At 42.9% G+C, this 20,000-nt stretch overlaps 1 protein-coding gene across 7 annotated transcripts in view; it reads right to left on the bottom strand.

The window, feature by feature from the left end:
- mapkap1 (MAPK associated protein 1) overlaps positions 1-20,000 on the bottom strand; it is a 527,166-nt gene that overhangs the window by 431,882 nt on the left and 75,284 nt on the right. Inside the window, exon 1 of one of the 7 annotated variants that reach the window (XM_060913003.1) lies at positions 8,853-9,027. The exons of the other annotated variants lie outside the window; for them this stretch is intronic. The gene's annotated coding sequence lies outside the window, so the exon portion shown is untranslated. Of the gene's footprint in view, positions 1-8,852; positions 9,028-20,000 lie in introns of those variants that run through there. 7 annotated transcript variants of the gene reach the window in all.

Below are 20,000 nucleotides of genomic sequence, written 5' to 3' on the forward strand. Positions count from 1 at the left end.
TGCACTCAGGAGTGAAATGTTTTCTATGGGTGAAAGATCTGGACTGCAGGCTGGCCAGTTCAGTACCCGGACCCTTCTTCTACGCAGCCATGATGCTGTAATTGATGCAGTATGTGGTTTGGCATTGTCATGTTGGAAAATGCAAGGTCTTCCCTGAAAGAAACCTTGTCTGGATGGGAGCATATGTTGCTCTAGAACCTGGATATACCTTTCAGCATTGATGGTGTCTTTCCAGATGTGTAAGCTGCCCATGCCACACGCACTAATGCAACCCCATACCATCAGAGATGCAGGCTTCTGAACGGAGCGCTGATAACAACTTGGGTCCTCCTTCTCCTCTTTAGTCCGAATGACACGGCGTCCCTGATTTCCATAAAGAACTTCAAATTTTGATTCGTTTGACCACAGAACAGTTTTCCACTTTGCCACAGTCCATTTTAAATGAGCCTTGGCCCAGAGAAGACGTCTGCGCTTCTGGATCATGTTTAGATATGGCTTCTTCTTTGAACTATAGAGTTTTAGCTGGCAATGGCGGATGGCACAGTGAATTGTGTTCACAGATCATGTTCTCTGGAAATATTCCTGAGCCCATTTTGTGATTTCCAATACAGAAGCATGCCTGTATGTGATGCAGTGCCGTCTAAGGGCCCAAAGATCACGGACCCTTACGCACAGAGATTCTTCCAGATTCTCTGAATCTTTTGATGATATTATGCACTGTAGATGATGATATGTTCAAACTCTTTGCAATTTTACACTGTCGAACTCCTTTCTGATATTGCTCCACTATTTGTCGGCGCAGAATTAGGGGGATTGGTGATCCTCTTCCCAGCTTTACTTCTGAGAGCCACTGCCACTCCAAGATGCTCTTTTTATACCCAGTCATGTTAATGACCTATTGCCAATTGACCTAATGAGTTGCAGTTTGGTCCTTCAGCTGTTCCTTTTTTGTACCTTTAACTTTTCCAGCCTCTTATTGCCCCTGTCCCAACTTTGAGATGTGTTGCTGTCATGAAATTTTAAATGAGCCAATATTTGGCATGAAATTTCAAAATGTCTCACTTTCGACATTTGATATGTTGTTTATGTTCTATTGTGAATACAATATCAGTTTTTGAGATTTGTAAATTATTGCATTCCGTTTTTATTTACAATTTGTACTTTGTCCCAACTTTTTTGGAATCGGCGTTGTACTTCTGTCTTGTCAGAGTTAAGCAGAATGAAGTTAATTAGCATCTCGTGTCTAATGTCCTTTACACATTCCCACGTTTTATTAAGCTGGTGTCTCTCATCTGGCTTTGCAGAAACGTACAACTGTGTGTCATCAGCATAACAGTGGAAACTAATACCATGCTTACAAATATCATCACCCAGAGGTAACATGTATAAAGAAAAAAAGCAGTGGGCCTAAGACAGAACACTAAACTTTACCTCAGTATGTCTAGAAAAATCACCATTTACATCAACAAATTGACAGCAATCAGGTAAATAAGACCTGAGCCAGGAGAGGGCCATTCCCTTAACTCCCACAACATTTTCTAGTCTATCCAGGAGAATGGAACGATCAGTGGTGTCAAAGGCTGCACTAAAGTTAAGCAGCACAAGCAAGGGGAGACAGCCCTGATCAGAGGCTGACAGTAAATCGTTTACTACTTTAACCAGTGCTCTGTCTGTGCTATGATGAGGTCTAAATCCTGACTGATACATTTCATGAATGTTATTACTATGTAGATATGAGCATAACTGCTGTGCCACAGCTTTTTCTAGGATCTTTTTCTAGGGGAGGTTTGATATTTTCCTATAATTGGACAGCTAACAGAGGTCGAGGTCAGGTTTTTTTAATCAGGGGTTTGATAACTGCTAGTTTAAAGGATTTGGGTATGTAGCCAATTCTAAGGGAAGAATTTACTATTTTTAGAAGCGGTTCAATTGCTTCTGGTATTCTCTGTTTGAAGAGGGGTGTAGGGATCTAGTACACAAGTTGAAGATTTTGATGTAGAGATGAATGAAATTAATTTGATTTCTCTAAGGGGAGTAAAACATTCTAATTGCTGATCTGATAGTTATATTGTTAACTACAGGGTTACTTAAACTGTTTGGTCTTAAAGTAGTAGTGTTAATTTTTTGTAGGATATTTTCAATTTTGTAATTGAAAAAATTCCTGAAGTCATTGCTACTACATATTGCAGGTGTGCATGTGTTGATATTGGTCTTTTTTCCTCTGTAATTTTGCTACAGGAATCTAGGATTATTTTTGTTAGCTTCTATTCGGGTGGAGAGATATGTTGATCTAGCAGCAATAAGAGCTTTTCTATACTTCAAGAAGCTCTCCTTCCATGCTAATTTGAACACTACCAATTTTGTTTGACGCCATTTAAGTTCTAATTTTCGAGTGGTCGGTTTTCAAGTGCGAGTGTAATCGTTATACCAGGGCGATAATTTTTTTCTCTCTAATAATTTTTTCTTTTAAGTGGCGCTACATTATCTAAAGTATAGCAGAACACTGACTCTAAGCATTCAGCTGCCTGATCAAGTTCTGTGGGAGCTGACGGTGATCCAATCAAAGTTGATAACTCTGGGAGACTATTTATAAAACTATGCAGTAGTTGACACAATTGTACGTTTAATACAGCAGCGTGGTGAGGTGCATATATTTATTGCTCAGGCATATTTTGAATAAGATGAGATAATGATCTGAGGTAACTTCAGACTGTGGAAGTGTGACTATATTTTCTATATTTAACCCAAATGTCAAGAGCATGACCACCATTATGGGTAGGTCCTATGATGTTCTGATGATCTTTACTGAATCTAAAATGGACATGAACGCTGTTTTCAGAGGATCTTCTGGGTTATCGAAGTGAATATTAAAATCTCCATCAACAAAAGCTTTGTCTAAGGAAATAACAAGGTCTGAGATGAAAGCCACAAATTCAGAAAGAAACTCAGAATATGGCCCTGGGGGCCTATAAATAATAAGTAATGGAATTGACTGGATAGACTTGTTTTTTTTGAGGCTACACACATTATATTAGTATGAAGAACTTCAAAAGTATTGAAAAACCAGGTTTTTGTGTTATGCCTAGATAATCATTATAAATAACCGTGACGCCTTCTCGTCTGCCAGTTAGATGAGGCTGGTGTATCTAACTGTATCCAGGAGGACTAGCTTCGTTTAATGCTATATATTCATTTGGCTTCATCCATGTTTGTTAAACACAGTACATTAAACTGTGATCAGTGATTTCATTAACAATTAGCACTTTAAATGTAAGAGATGTAAAATTTAGGAGTTCTACCTTTAGATCAAATGGCAGTGGCTGTACAGTCAGTATGACCCAATTTTTTCTTAAGTTACTAGAACAAACTCTGAGTTTTTTTTTTGTTGCTGTTTAGCTCAGGGAACAGACACAGTCTCGATATAGTGGAACCTGAGTGACGACTCTGTGCAGCTAGCAGTCAGTCAGTTTATCCTGTTCGTCTGATCCCTGGCCTTGGCTCTGGATCGTCACAAGTTAACTAAGCCTGTTCTGAGACTATGAGCTACGCTGCAAGAAATGAGAGCAGCACCTTCCTGAGTGGGATGGATACGGTCCCGCTCTAACAGGCCAGCAGTGCCCTCAAAATTAGTCCAATTATCTATAAAGCCCATCAGGACAACCATGGTTTGAACAACAAAGTTCAGCAACCATAACCAGCTGTAAGCTACATCGCCATGCCGCACTGGGATAGGGCCAGAGCATACTACAGCATCGGACATCGCCTTCACTAATTTAAACACCTCTACAAAGTTACTCTTAGTAAACTCAGACTAACGAAGGCATATATCGTTAGCTCCTACATGGGTAACTATCTTTGAAAACTTGTGCTTGCCTTGGACCCTAAGATTGACTAGGACCCTAAGATTCTGGCGCCCCGGCTCCCAGTATATACCTGACTAAAACTGCTGGTGCCCCTAAAGGCCTAGCTAATTTCACATGCCGTATGATAGAATCTCCTATAACCAGAGCTCTTTCAGATTTCTCAGTGAGTGCATCACTGAAGAGAACAAAACTGTTTGACAGGTGAAGCGGAGAGGAGTGGTTCTCCCATGGGCAAGCCTCAACGGTAGCTTTGGCTCAGTGATTATGCCGCCGAGTTGTCACTCATTCATCCCACTGTGAGGGCTATAATTTTCATTTTCCTTGATTTTAGCAAGGCATTTTAGCAAGACTCTGGGGTCTGAGGGTATTTTCTGGCACTCTAATGATTTTGGCACGCTCTGATTTTGTCGTCAATTTCAACAAATCTAAGCAGTATTTTCAAAGTCATATGACTTTTTTTGTATTCAGCACAAGTTCAGCTACAATAATATCTATGTAGTATGTCTGTCATGTCATTACTTCTAAAAAAAAAAACAGATAAATTAAGATGTTGGAAAAAGCAGTTTTAGTACTGTGTTGGAATGTGTGAAAAAATCATGGCCTTACCCATTCTGTCAAACCGTTTTGATCACTTGAGGTGATTCTGTTCAGTCTTAAACGTTTCCAAGATGGCGGCGCGCACACACGCAGCGGCTCCTCTCTGTCCCAACAGAACGGTGTTTTCGTGTTTTTTTGTGTTTTAAAACAGTGTGTATCTGTTCGTCTTTGTCGCGTCCATTAGTCTCAAGGCGCACATACTCCTGTGAGTTTCTGCTCGACATCCGCAGAACTATATTCACGGATATAAATCCAGCGGACGCGGAAGTGCTACGCGGATACGGTTTGCTCCAGAGGCCTGCTCAATCACCGACCCCCACTCCTGCAACCAGCCCGCAATGGAAGCGCCACAGGCGGAACATGCGGAAGCAGAAAAGAGGCAAACGCGGGGGTATCCAAGCTAGGCTAGCGGCTATCCCTCACCGGCCGGCTATCCCTACCATCACTCTGGCCAACGTATGCTCGCTTGACAACAAGCTGGATTATGTCCGCCTGCTCCGCTCATCTTTTAAGTCTGTGAGTGAGTTCTGTGTCCTTGTGTTTGTGGAAACATGGCTTAATGACAGCGTCCTGGACTGTGCCATTCAGCTAGCCCGGCTAACATGCTACCAGTCAGACAGAGCGCTAGTCGGGGGGGGGGGACTCGCGGCGGAGGACCCTGTGTTTACATCAGTGATGCCTGGTGCCGTGATACTGTTGTGGTCTGCAAACACTTCTCACCTCTGGTGGAGTTTATGATTATTAAGTGCCGGCCATTCTATCTGCCGAGGGAATTCACAGCCATATTGCTGGTAGCATTATACATCCCTCCCGGCTCCAATAACAACAGGAGTGAAGCACTGAATGAACTCTATCAGCATATCAGTGAGCAGCAGACAGCCCACCCAGATGCTTTCCTCATCCTGGCTGGGGATTTCAATCATGCAAACCCCAAAAGCATGTTTCCAAAACTCTATGGACATATCAACTTTCCTACACGTGGAAACAATACTCTGGACAATGTTTACACCATGCATAAAGATGCCTACAAAGCCCTACTCCTCCCCCACCTTGGGGCCTCAGATCACTCCACTGTTATGCTAATGCAAGCATACAGGCCGCTGGTTAAAGTCACCAAACCAGCTACAAAACAGTGTGTGGCCAGAGGGGTCCTTAGAGGCACTCCAGGACTGTTTTTCCACTACTGACTGGAGCATGTTCAGACAGGCGGCCACCTACAACACCACCACAGATCTCCAGGAGTACACGGAGACCGTCACTGCCTACATGAGGAAGTGCATGGACGACGTTATGGTCACCAGAACCATCTCCATTCGGGCCAATCAGAAGCCATGGCTGACAGGGGAAGTCTATAGGCTCCTGTGGGCTCGGAACGCCGCCTTCAGAGCTGGGGACGAGGTGGGCCTGAGGACAGCTAGGGCCAATCTGTCACGAGGCATCAGGGTGGCCAAGAGACAGTATTCCAGGCACATTGCTGACCATTTCAACGACAGCAGAGACACCAGGAACCTGTGGCGGGGGATTCGGACCATCACAGACTACAAGCCCTCACCACAGACCTGTGACAACTCCACGTCTCTGCTGAATCAGTTGAACAACTTCTTCGCTCGCTTTGAGGCAGACAACAGCACCACGGCACAGAAGACCCCACCACCTCCCGGCAACCAGGTGTTGATGCTGTCCCCAGACAGTGTGAGGAGAGCTCTCAGGACAACAAATGCACGAAAAGCCTGATAACATTCCTGGTCGTGTCCTGAGAGACTGTGCCGAGGAGCTCACAGATGTCTTTACAGACATCTTCAACATCTCGTTGAGCCAGGCTGTTGTCCCCACATGCCTCAAAACCACCACCATCACCCCGGTCCCGAAGAAGCCGTCTCCCTCCTGCTTCAATGACTACCGCCCTGTCGCACTCACTCCCATCCTCATGAAGTGCTTCGAGCGGCTAGTCATGAGGCATATCAAGTCTGCCCTCCCCCCCACCCTGGATCCTTTCCAGTTTGCATATCAGTCCAACCGTTCGACCGATGACGCCATCTCCACTGCCCTCCACTCAGCCCTCACCCACCTGGAGACAAAAGACTCGTATGTCAGAATGCTGTTCATAGACTTTAGCTCAGCATTCAACACAATCATTCCTCAGCAGCTCATTCACAAACTGGACCAGCTGGGACTCAACACCTCCCTGTGCAACTGGCTGCTGGACTTCCTGACGGGGAGACCACAGACTGTACAGGTCGGCAGCAACTCCTCTAGCACCATCACACTGAACACGGGGGCCCCCCAAGGATGTGTGCTAAGCCCCCTCCTCTTCACTCTGCTGACCCACGACTGCACACCAACATCCACCTCAAATCTCTTAAGTTTGCGGAGGACACGACTGTGGTGGGTCTCATCAACAATGGCAATAAGACAATCTACAGGAGTGAGGTGAGCCGCTTGGCCATGTGGTGCAAGGACAACAATCTCCATCTGAACGTGGAGAAGACGAAGGAGATTGTTGTGGACTTCAGGAGAGAGCACACCCAGCATGCTCCACTATCTATTGACAGTGCTGCAGTGGAGAGAGTTTCTGGGTGTGCACATCTCTGAAGACCTGTCCTGGAGCAACAACACTGCATCACTGGCCAAAAAAGTCCAACAGCATCTGTACTTCCTCCCCAAACTGAGGAGAGCAAGAGCCCCGGCCCCCATCATGCACACTTTCTACAGAGGCACCATCGAGAACATCCTGACCAGCTGCATCACCATGTGGTACGGCACCTGCACCGTGTTCTGCTGCAAGTCTCTGCAGCGCATCGTGAGAGCAGCTGAGAGGATCATTGGTGCCTCTCTCCCTTCTCTAATGGATATAACTCCCGCCTCACCCGCAAAGCCATCAGGATTGCAGGTGACCCCACCCACCCATCTCACAGCCTCTTCAGCCTGCTGCCGTCGGGGAGGAGACTGCAGAGTCTCTGGGCCAAAACCAGCAGGCTCAAGAACAGTTTCTTTCACCAGGCAGTCAGGAGGCTCAACTCCCTCCCTGTTCTGCCCCTCCTCCCCCCCTCTGCCCCCTGCCACAGATTCTGCTTGCACACCCCCCTTCAGCATCTGACATGTCATCCTCACAGTTCCCCCCCCCCCAACACACACACACCTCTCATCATTCATTAACACACTGAACTCAGGGACCGCACATCTCACTTTACCTTACTCATTTGCACTATTCCGCACTACCTCATCTTAACAGCTGCTAGTTTGTTTATACTGCTTATTTCATGTTTACCTGCTATACCTCAAGTGCCCTTGACTGTTTGGTGATTTGAACCAATTTGTATATATCAGGGGCGATTTCTCAGAGACAACAAGGGAAGCCAAGCTTCCCCTAAAATTCTCTCCCCAAACTGCAGCGTCTACGACGTTGAATTCTCATTAAAACAATAACTTGCATAACATAATATATGCCCAAGATTGTATTTATGTTCATAACTATCCTGTAACTTATTTGAGTGATGTCTGATGAACTTGCAGTTCGCTACGAGAATCACCTTTGCTGCCAGGCTGTAACCTTTCTTATTTCAATGGGCTCTATGGACTGGCAGCAGTGTTGCCAGATTAGGGGGTTTTAAGTGTATTTTGGCGGGTTTTGAACATATTTTGGGATGGAAAACGTCAGCAGTATCTGGCAACACTGACTGGCAGCCGGGTATCCGTTGCAGTCTACGAGACGGCTCCGAACAGCCAATTTCAGCTAGTTGTTATTGGTTAAAATCAACAAAATCGTCACTTCCAGGGAAGCCGGGCTTCTCTGGGACTAAACGAGACAGTGGGAGGGACAAGAAGCCGGGCTGATAAAGGATTATTGGAGGTAGTGTTTGAAAGACATGAGGAGGGCGGTACTTCGGCGAGGAACACGGAAGTATGATCAGTCAGTCCCTAGCGGATGTCGAGAAAGTGTAGTCGTGTGCCAAAGTGTTGTCCGAATTTCTTTTCATATAAACGTTTCTTCTCATTGATGTCTCTGTACATTACTCTGTAAATAAATGTAAATATTACTTGTGCTCCGTTAACTTTCATCCATTCTATCAGTTTGATCGTTCGTGAATTCACTCGTTTATTTAATTTGTAGTTAAATCTGGTTGTAGGCTAGCTTGAGCCTTATTGGGATCTGCAGTGCTAGCTGCTAACAGAAATTGGTGAAGTCTCTGGAAAGCACAACCAGCTGGTATGACAGGGTCACAGACCATTTTCTGGAAAAGGAGCGGAGGGCAGAATTTGTGTATAAATAGTGTTCATGTTCATGAATCTGAAGTGTGTATATTGTTCAGTAATGTTAAGAGAATGGTGGGCTCTGTGTTATAGGTTATACCTGGGTATAATATTCAAGATTCTGTGTGTTGCATAGCCTACCTGGTTATGAATTTCCAGACTGTGTTGCAGATGATGTTCAAGGATGTGTTGCACAGCTGGGTGTTGTGTTAAAGACTCTGTGTTGCATATCAGGGTATGATGTTCAAGGCTCTTCGTTGAATAGCCAGTGATTTTTGGATGCTTGATATTTTTGATTAAGGATATGAGGCACTAGCCTGGCAAGCCAGACTATAACATGAAATGTACAAGCAAAAATACTTTCTGCCACTAGGTAGGGTTGTCTAGTTCACTATGCTAATGGGGCACACCTTTCTATGCTTTGATATCCAGCCTACAGGTTTTACAATGAATGCGTAAAATGGGCTTCCCCTGTTTTAAAAACCAGCAGCCGCCACTGATATATATATATATATATATATATATATATATATATATATATATATATATATATGAGTGTTTAGTCTACGTCTAGTTCATATCTAGAGTGTTTATACTGTTTATATTGTCTGTTTGAGTGTTTAGTCTGTGTGTAGTTCTTATCTAGTGTTTACATTGTTTATATTGTCTGAGTGTTTAGTCTGTCTTGTTCTTATCTAGTGTTTATACTGTTTATTTATACTGTTTATATTGTTTGAATGTTTAGTCTATGTCTAGCTCCTATCTAGAGTGTTTATACTGTTTATATTGTTTGGTTTTTTCAATTATTCTATTTTTATTTATTGCATTGCCTGTTTGCACCGTGGGTCAGAGAGGACTGATATTTCATCTGTGCTGTATGTCAAGCATGTATAGCATATTTGACAATAAAGTTGACTTGACTTAAGAATGTATCAAGCACAAATCTTAAATCTGTTCCATTGATTTGGACAATTAACTGGTCATCAAAAAAATGTATGTCCTATTGTTTTGGGATAAAGGGTTGGCAGTAGGAGGGGTATTCAATGAGAAGTGGTTCTCCTGTGGGCAAGCCTCAGCGGTAGCTTTGGCTCAGTGATTATGCCGCAGAGTCGTCACTCATTCATCCCACTGTGAGGGCTATAATTTTCATTTTCCTTGATTTTAGCAAGGCATTTAACCCTCTTAAATTTTTCTTTGAAAAATTTCCATTCAAGGAAGAGAGGGAAACCTCTCCCACTGCCAACTTTTAATCTCATCAGATTAGCTCTTAATCCTATCAGTTCAAATCACAATGGGTAAGGTAATGTTTTTCACACATTCCAACACAGTTCTAAAACTGATTTTTACAACAGCTTAATTTATCTGGGATTTGACTCTATTCAAAGCAGAACCACCAATTACTTTCAGGTATATGCACCATGTAACCATTCATAAACAGACGAGGAAAAGGATGATTTCTTTGAACAACCGTCAGAAAACTTTGGCCAAGTACCAGATGAAGAGGATGTTGTTGTGATGGGTGACTTAAATGGCAGGGTAGGAAAAAGAAGAGACCCCTGGACAGCATATTTTGGTCCCTACAGTGACCCCAACGCACAGTGCAACTACAACAAGCACCAACTTCTGAGCCTTTGTGCAGAACATAAGCTCTTCATCACAAACACCTTTCTTCCAACACCGCCCCAGCCACAGACAAACATGGTATAAGTGGAACGACCTGACAATATCATCCCAGATCGACTATATCCTAATGAGAACATCAAAGAGGAATACAGTACATAACACTAGGCAGGGTTCTCCACGGATTGAAAATATAGGGGGGTGGGGGTAAATCGGATGACCTTGAAACAAATTTGCATAAATTTACATATGTCATTTGCATAAAACTTGCATAAAATACTCTCAAATAGTAATCATTTAGAATAGAGGAATCAATTGGACTGGTACAAAACACATCATACATCAAACATTACACACTTGCACTTGAATTCATTGTATTAATTAATTTGCACACTTCAGTGCAAATTAATTAATACAATGAATTCCATAAAGCTAATGCAAGAATGAAAACTGAGGTCAACAGATTTCAAATGTAGGCCTGTTTATTAACATTGAGTGCCTGAGGAACAAGTTATAATAAAATAAAAATAAAAAGAGAGCCATCTTTCTTAAGTAAACTTTTGCTTCTTTTACTTTTCCCATCTACAACATAGACATAAAAAAAGGTTGATCAATGGCTCAGCAGCATCAAAATATTGCACTTTTGTAAAAGAATGTACATAAGCATTATAAATTATAACTAGAGCCAACAATTCCCCTGTGGGAAATTGTGAGAGTGATGCAGTGCGCGCAGCAGTCGCTATTGCAGGAGCTGAGCTGTACTGTGTGAATGTATGATTTGCCATGAGGCTACAAGCCTGTCTCTCTCTGAGAGGGAGCAGCCCGTCCCTTCTGTGCGTGTGTGTGTGTGTGTGAGAGAGCGAGCAGCCCCTCCCTCCTGTGTGTGTGTGTGTGTGTGTGAGCGAGCAGCCCCTCCCTCCTGTGTGTGTGTGTGAGCGAGCAGCCCCTCCCTCCTGTGTGTGTGTGTGTGTGTGTGTGAGAGCAAGCAGCCCCTCCCCCACCCGCGTGCTGAGTGCAGAGACAGAGTATCACACAGAAATTGCACTTGTTCCTCAGAGTGCTCCCTCCAAACAACGGGGAGTTACACGAAAACGGAAGGAGATATTCACAAAATTCTTTCACATTGAGCGCCACAAGGCTCTCCTGAACACAGTGATGTAATTTTTTTGTCTGTAGTGTACTTTGTCAGTACTCCAACAGAGAAAGGCTGTCACAAAGAAAACAAAGGGACGTCTCTTCCTTTTGTAAAGGGGCGGCAGAAATTAAACGGGGGCGGGAATCACAGAAAGGGGGGCGGCCCGCCCCTCTAAAACCCCTCGTGGAGAACCCTGCTAGGGCAATTCCAAATGTTAGTCTCAACTCAGACCATCGACCTGTTGTGATGTGGACAGTTGGAAAGGTAAAAGGGCTACAGAAAAGGGGAGTGATAGATCCAGAGGAGTGAAGAAGCCCAAGCAGATACCCAGAAAGCAGATACCCAGAAAACAGTTACAGAAAAACTGGAACAGGTGGACACCAGCCAGATGACAGCAGAGGAAGCATGGTGCACCTTCAGAGACACCCTTCTTGATGTCATTAAGAAAACATGCGGGACAAAGAAACCCAGTAAGGGAAAGAGAAAGACCACAATATGATGGAATGACAATGTGAAGGAGGCAGTAAAAGAAAAGAAGAGGCTATACAAGACATGGATCAAGTCACAGTCAGAGGAGGACTATGTGAAGTATAGACTTGCAAGACAAAACAGCAAGAGAGCAGTGAGGGATACAAAGAATGCCTCTTGGAACACCTATGGTAGGGAGCCAAGTGGGTTGTGCAAAAGGTCACCACGAGAGTTCTTCAGGAGTGTTGAAGCTATGAGACTCCAAGAGGAACCATACAACCCCATCTCTGTAATAAACAACCATGATAGAAACCCTCTCTACAAGGAAGCCAAAATCAGACGGAGATGGGAGAACTACTTCAGAGTTCTACTTAACCCCAATGTAGAAAACATCATCAACTCAGATACCCAGACCACACATAACCAAACATCCTGGAAGAAGTCGTCCGGAAAGCAGTCAGGCAAAGTCTGAAGAACAAGGCTGCAGGAGTTGATGGAATCACCACAGAGGCCATCATTGCCATGGAGACATTGCCATCAAGTGGCTCACAAGCATATTCCAGAAGGCATGGGAGGAGAGATGTGCTCCAGATGACTGGCAGAGAGCAACAGTAGTCCCTATATGGAAGAAGAAAGGGAGTTAGAAAGACTGTGGTACCTATAGAGGTATTTCCCATCTCAGTCACACGGGAAAGATCTATGCCAAGATCCTAGAACAGCGTACTAGAGCAATAGTGGACCCACTACTGAGTGAAGCCCAGTTTGGCTTTAGAAAAGGTAGAGGCTGCACAGATATGGTATTCGCCCTTCGACAACTCTGTGAAAGAGCTTGCGAGTACCAAAAACAACTACATTTGGTCTTCGTAGATCAAGAGAAGGCATTTGATAGAGTGGACAGAAACAAGCTTTGGGGGACACTGGAACAGTATGGTGTGAAAAGACAACTCCTTGACAACATCAGAGCTATTTACAACAGTCAAAGTGCAGCGCGGACCACATGCAGACTCTCAGACTGGTTTAAAGTGAGGACTGGAGTGAGACAGGACTGTGCGCGGTCATCATTACTTTTCATTGTGTATATGGACAAGATCACCAAAGATGCCAACATAGATCCCCAGGCACTGAATTAACTACTGTTTGCTGATGACCAAAGCATTATGAACGAGGACAAAGAGCTGCTGCAAAACCACATGGACAGATTAAACAGCAGTTGTGAGCAGCAAGCAATGAAGATCAGCGTAGAGAAGATGGAGGTCATGTCAGTAGGGTGCACTTCAGAAGAACTAAATATCACCATCAACGGACAGCAGCTCAAGCAAACCACAGAGTTTAAGTACCTAGGGAGCATCTTCACGGAAGATGAGAAGAAGAGAAATAGAAATTAGAACACAAAAAGCAAAACACAGTCTTACCAACTAGCACTCCTCCTGAAGCACCCAAACATACCAATAGAAACCAAAGCCAGTCTGATTAACACTATTTTCATCCCCACTCTCACCTACCAATGCCAGACATGGACTGTAAACAAGGCCCAGCAGAGAAAACTCACAGTATGCTAGATGTGATGCCTCCGGAGAGCAGTCGGAAAAAACAGAATGGATAAGATCAGAAATAAAGAAATACGGAAGACGGTCGGTGCAACTCCTGTCGGCCAGCATATAGCACAGCAGCAGCTCAGATGGTTGGGCACTTGATGAGAATACCACCCAACCAGCCAGCCCTGCGGGCCTATAATACCAGGTACTCTGGCCACAGAGCCAGAGGGAGGCCCCGCCGCAGATGGATAGACAAGTCGGAGACATTCACCAGAACCATGGAATGACACTGCAGTGGGCCATGCAGCTAGCAAAGGACCGACATCTCCACCTTCCCACGATGCCCTAGAGATAGGAGTGGACAGATAAAGTAAGTTGACTTCATTCAATCTGTCTTGAAATTAACTCTTGTACTATTTTACCCAGTTCAGAGCCACAACCAACTCTGTTACACAATTACTCTAACTTTGCTCCCACTCCAAATTTTACTCTCTAAACTCAAAATGGAGCAAAATTAACTATTTTGAAGAAAATACTTTTAACTCTAGAAAAAACTGCAGTCATTTTTCCTGTGTATGCACTACAGCGCACGCATATCAACCGAGCTGCTCATCAGAAATATAAGAAATGTTTACACTTACTCGAGCTGATCTTTGGCTGGATTGAGTCAAAGTTAATAAATAAATAAATTAATTAAAATAAGGGCACCATTCATCATCAGTGTCGAAGTTCTCAAGATTGAACCGAATCTCTGTCCTGAATCATGAAATGAATCATGAATTAAATCGCTGTCCTGAATCATCCAAAGCGCATAAAATCCACATACCATCTCGCAACAAATTTTACCTCCAAATAGCCCAAACTACATCAGACAGATTTTATCCTGTTTACGGTAGGCATTCCTGGGAGAAACCAATCAAAATTGATAGAGTGAAAGTGATCATCATGCCATAACACCATGTCAGTAGTCTTTTATGAATGCGTAACTGTGCGCTCAGCCTCAGGTGTGACCGAGGAAGGGGACAAGTTTTATGTTTAATCTAATTTAGGTAATTTAAAAACTATAATATTATTTGGCAGTGGGCACATAGTAAAGTATAAAATTTGTCAATATGTTTATCATGTTGGTATGATACAAAACTCGCAAATATTTCTCTCAATACATGACCTACTTATTCTAAACTTGTCGAGCTTCATTGGCAAAGCTCTTGACCCCAAAGGGTTAATACTGTGGTAACAACAATATTTTGTTGGCCAAACTATATTCATATGGTATCCATGTAATTGTTCGTGAATGGGTTGTTTCATATTTATCAAATAGACACCAATTTGTGTAAGTAGGTAAACATTTCATCAAGGTCTGCAGCAATCACTTGCAGTGTCCCTCAGGGTTTAGTTCATGTTCCCCTTCTATACCGCCTAACAATTTTAGTAACTGCTCCAATCCGTTTGATTTTCATCTTTTTGCAGATAATTCAATTTTTTTTTCAGATTCATCTCTGAATTCACTTGAATCTAGAGTGAATCCAAGAATTGAAAATGTTCATAGCTGGTTATGTGCGAATAATTTGCCTTTGAATGTCGAAAAACATTTTTCATCCACCTTATAAGAAATTACCTAAATGCATTTCTATAAAAGTAAATAAATAGCCAATCATGCAGAAGGATCATATCAAATATATTGGAGTGGTCATAGATCATCTCAACTGAAAGGAGCATATCCATCAAATAAAAAAGAAAATCTCCAGGGATGTTGGGATCATAGTGAAGCATATATATATATATATATACACACACACACACACACACACACACACACATATATATATATATATATATATATATATATATATATATGTGTGTGTATATATATATATATATATATATATATATATATATATATATATGTGTGTGTGTATATATATATATATATATATATACACATACATACATACATACATACATACACACACACATATATATATATATATGTGTGTGTGTGTGTGTGTGTGTGTGTGTGTATACACACACACACACACGTGTATATATATATATATATATATATATATATATATATATATATATATATATATATATATATATATATACACACACACACATACACACACACAAATATAGATACATATATACATATAGATACACACATACATATACACACACACACATATATATAGATACATATATACATATAGATACACACATACATACACACACAACCCCGATTCCAAAAAAGTTGGGACAAAGTACAAATTGTAAATAAAAACGGAATGCAATAATTTACAAATCTCAAAAACTGATATTGTATTCACAATAGAATATAGATAACATATCAAATGTCAAAAGTGAGACATTTTGAAATTTCATGCCAAATATTGGCTCATTTGAAATTTCATGACAGCAACACATCTCAAAAAAGTTGGGACAGGGGCAATAAGAGGCTGGAAAAGTTAAAGGTACAAAAAGGAACAGCTGGAGGACCAAATTGCAACTCATTAGGTCAATTGGCAATAGGTCATTAACATGACCGGGTATAAAAAGAGCATCTTGGAGTGGCAGCGGCTCTCAGAAGTAAAGCTGGGAAGAGGATCACCAATCCCCCTAATTCTGCGCCGACAAATAGTGGAGCAAAATCAGAAAGGAGTTTGACAGTGTAAAATTGCAAAGAGTTTGAACATATCATCATCTACAGTGCATAATATCATCAAAAGATTCAGAGAATCTGGAAGAATCTCTGTGCGTAAGGGTCAAGGCCGGAAAACCATACTGGGTGCCTGTGATCTTCGGGCCCTTAGACGGCACTGCATCACATACAGGCAGGCTTCTCTATTGGAAATCACAAAATGGGCTCAGGAATATTTCCAGAGAACATCATCTGTGAACACAATTCACTGACTACGTTTACATGCCCATCCAAATCGAGCTGCTGTCGGTAATCGAGCTGAAGGTCCCAGCAGGGTGCCAGAGAAATCCAATCCTACATGCACAGTGTTTAAATCGAGCTATTGTTATGAGGTGCATTGTGCACCCGAGCCACAGGTGGCGCTACACGCCCCATCGTGTAAGTACACTTCCGGTTGTCGTCATGAAGAAGAGCTATTCAAGAGTATAAACAAAGTGACTACAGGCGGAAATTAGCATGTACTGCTATAACCTGGTACAGACATCTGTCCTGACCACAAGGATAATGTTTAATTTGTGCACTGTCCCTTTTAAAAATAAAATAAACTCTAAACTCTAAGAAGAGTGTTTGTAGTTTGTATGTACGAACAGAAGTGTTCCTAATAAAGTGGGCGGCTAAGGTGAAGTGTCATGCCGACCGAGGCTGGTTTTTCGACACAATTCACAGCTATGCAACAGCTGTACAGATGTATTTGGTGATACAGTAAGTGAGCTAAATTTTAACAGTGCAAACAATGCCACAAAAAGAAAAGATTCATGCCGTTGTCATGATTCGTTGTCATGCCGACCGAGGCTGTTGTGTTTCCCTTGTGGTCTTGTCACTTCCGGAAGGGGCAGTGCTGAAGTAAGTAGCTCGAATACGTAGCTCAATAGGGTATACATGCACTAAGTAGCTCGGCAGAAATCGCATAATCTAGGTCGTGTAGCTCGATTCCAAGAAATCAAGTTCGGTTCAATTTCAGCCGAATTAAGGTGTATACATGGCATTTTGAACTTCGATTTCAGTCGAGCAACGGCAGAAATTCGATTCTCTCTATGTGCATGTAAACGTAGTGACTGTGCCAGCTGCCGTTGCCAGCTAAAACTCTGTAGTTCAAAGAAGAAGCCATATCTAAACATGATCCAGAAGCGCAGACGTCTTCTGTGGGCCAAGGCTCATTTAAAATGGACTGTGGCAAAGTGGAGAGCTGTTCTGTGGTCAGACAAATCAAAATTTGAAGTTCTTTATGGAAATCAGGGACGCTGTGTCATTCGGACTAAAGAGGAGAAGGACGACCCAAGTTGTTATCAGCGCTCAGTTCAGAAGCCTGCATCTCTGATGGTATGGGGTTGCATTAGTGCGTGTGGCATGGGCAGCTTACACATCTGGAAAGACACTATCAATGCTGAAAGGTATATCCAGGTTCTAGAGCAACATATGCTCCCATCCAGACGACGTTTCTTTCAGGGACGACCTTGCATTTTCCAACATGACAATGCCAAACCACATACTACACCAATTACAGCATTATGGCTGCATAGAAGAAGGGTCCGGGTACTGAACTGGCCAGCCTGCAGTCCAGATCTTTCACCCATAGAAAACATTTGGCGCATCATAAAATGGAAGATACGACAAAAAAGACCTAAGACAGTTGAGCAACTAGGATCCTACATTAGACAAGAATGGGTTAACATTCCTATCCCTAAACTTGAGCAACTTGTCTCCTCAGTCCCCAGACGTTTACAGACTTTTGTAAAGCGAAAAGGGGATGTCTCACAGAGGTAAACATGGCCTTGTCCCAACTTTTTTGAGATGTGTTGTTGTCATGCAATTTAAAATCACCTAATTTTTCTCTTTAAATGATACATTTTCTCAGTTTAAACATTTGATATGTCATCTATGTTCTATTCTGAATAAAATATGGAATTTTGAAACTTCCACATCATTGCATTCCGTTTTTATTTACAATTTGTACTTTGTCCCAACTTTTTTGGAATCGGGGTTTTATATATATATATATATATATATATATATATATATATACACACACACATATATATATATATATATATATATACACACATACACACATACATACATATATATATATATATATATATATATATATATATATACACACATACACATATATATACACATACACATATATATATACATATATATATATATATATATATATATATATATATATATATATATATATACATACATACACACACACACACACACACACACACACACACATTATATTATATATATATAAAAATCTCCTTCTCACCCCCGGCAGGGGGGTGGTATCCATGTCATCCTCAAGCTCGGGTCCTCTACCAGAGGCCTGGGAGTTTGAGGGTTCTGCGCAGTATCTTCAATGTTGCTAGGACTGCGCTCTTCTGGACTGAGGCTTCAGATGTTGTTCCTGGGATTTGCTGGAGCCACTCTCCCAGTTTGGGGGTTACTGCCCCAAGTGCCCCCACTACCACAGGGACCACGCAGCCCTTGACCTTCCACATCCGTTCCAGCTGCTCTTTCAACCCTTGATACTTCTCAAGTTTCTCATGTTCCTTCTTCCTGATGTTGGCGTCAGCTGGGATCGCCACATCTATCACCACCACTATGTCCGGTTGGTTAGCCAGGATCTGTTTGTCAGTCTGGAAGCTGAAGTCCCACAGAACCTTGGCCCTGTTGTTCTCAGCCACCTTCTGTGGTATGGCCCATTGGGACTTGGGTACTTCTATTCCATACTGGTTGCAGATGTTCCTGTATACTATCCCAGCCACTTGGTTGTGCCTCTCCATGTATGCTGATCCAGCTAGCATCTTACACCCTGCTACTATGTGCTGGACTGTTTCAGGGGCTTCTTTGCAGTCTGCATCTTGGGTCTGATCTACTCTGGTAGATCCTGGCCTCTATGGCTCTTGTGCTTATGGCCTGTTCTTGTGCTGCCATGATTAGTGCCTCTGTGCTGTCTGTCAGCCCTGCATTATCCAGCCACTGGTAGGATTTCTTGATATCAGCCACTTCCTCTATCTGACGGTGGTACATGCCATGTAGGGGTTTGTCTCTCCAGGTTATCTGTTCCTCTTCCTCCTCTGCACTCTCCATCAGGGTTCTGCTGCCTGAGACATTCACTTAGCAGTTCATCCTTTGGGGCCATCTTTCTGATGTATTCTCGGATTTTCGATGTTTCATCCTGGACCGTGGTCTTGATGCTCACTAGCCCTCGGCCTCCCTCTTTCCGCTTAGTGTATAGTCTCAGGGTGCTGGACTTGGGGTGGAACCCTCCATGCATGGTGAGGAGCTTTCTAGTCTTGATATCTGTGGCTTCTATCTCCTCCTTTGACCAGTTTATGATACCAGCGGGGTATCTGATGACTGGTAGTGCGTACATGTTGATGGCTCGGACCTTGTTCTTACCATTCAGCTGACTTTTCAGGACCTGCCTTATTCTCTGGAGGTATTTGGCTGTGGTTGACTTCCTTGTGGCCTCTTCATGGTTTCCATTAGCCTGTGGGATGCCAAGGTACTTGTACCCATCTTGGATATCACCTATGTTGCCCTCTGGTAGGTCAATCCCCTCAGTCCGGACCATCTTGCCTCTCTTTGAGACCATCCGGCCACACTTGTCCAATCCGAATGACATCCCTATGTCATCGCTGTAGATCCGGGTGGTGTGGATCAGCAAGTCTATTTCTCGCTCGTTCCTGGCATACAGCTTGATGTCATCCATGTAGAGCAAGTGGCTGATTGTTGCCCCACTACGGAATCGGTACCCGTAGCCGCTCTTCGTGATGATCCGACTGAGGGGGTTCAGGCCTATGCAGAACAGCAGT

Source organism: Neoarius graeffei, chromosome 28 (assembly GCF_027579695.1).
Source record: "Neoarius graeffei isolate fNeoGra1 chromosome 28, fNeoGra1.pri, whole genome shotgun sequence".
NCBI lineage: Eukaryota > Metazoa > Chordata > Actinopteri > Siluriformes > Ariidae > Neoarius > Neoarius graeffei.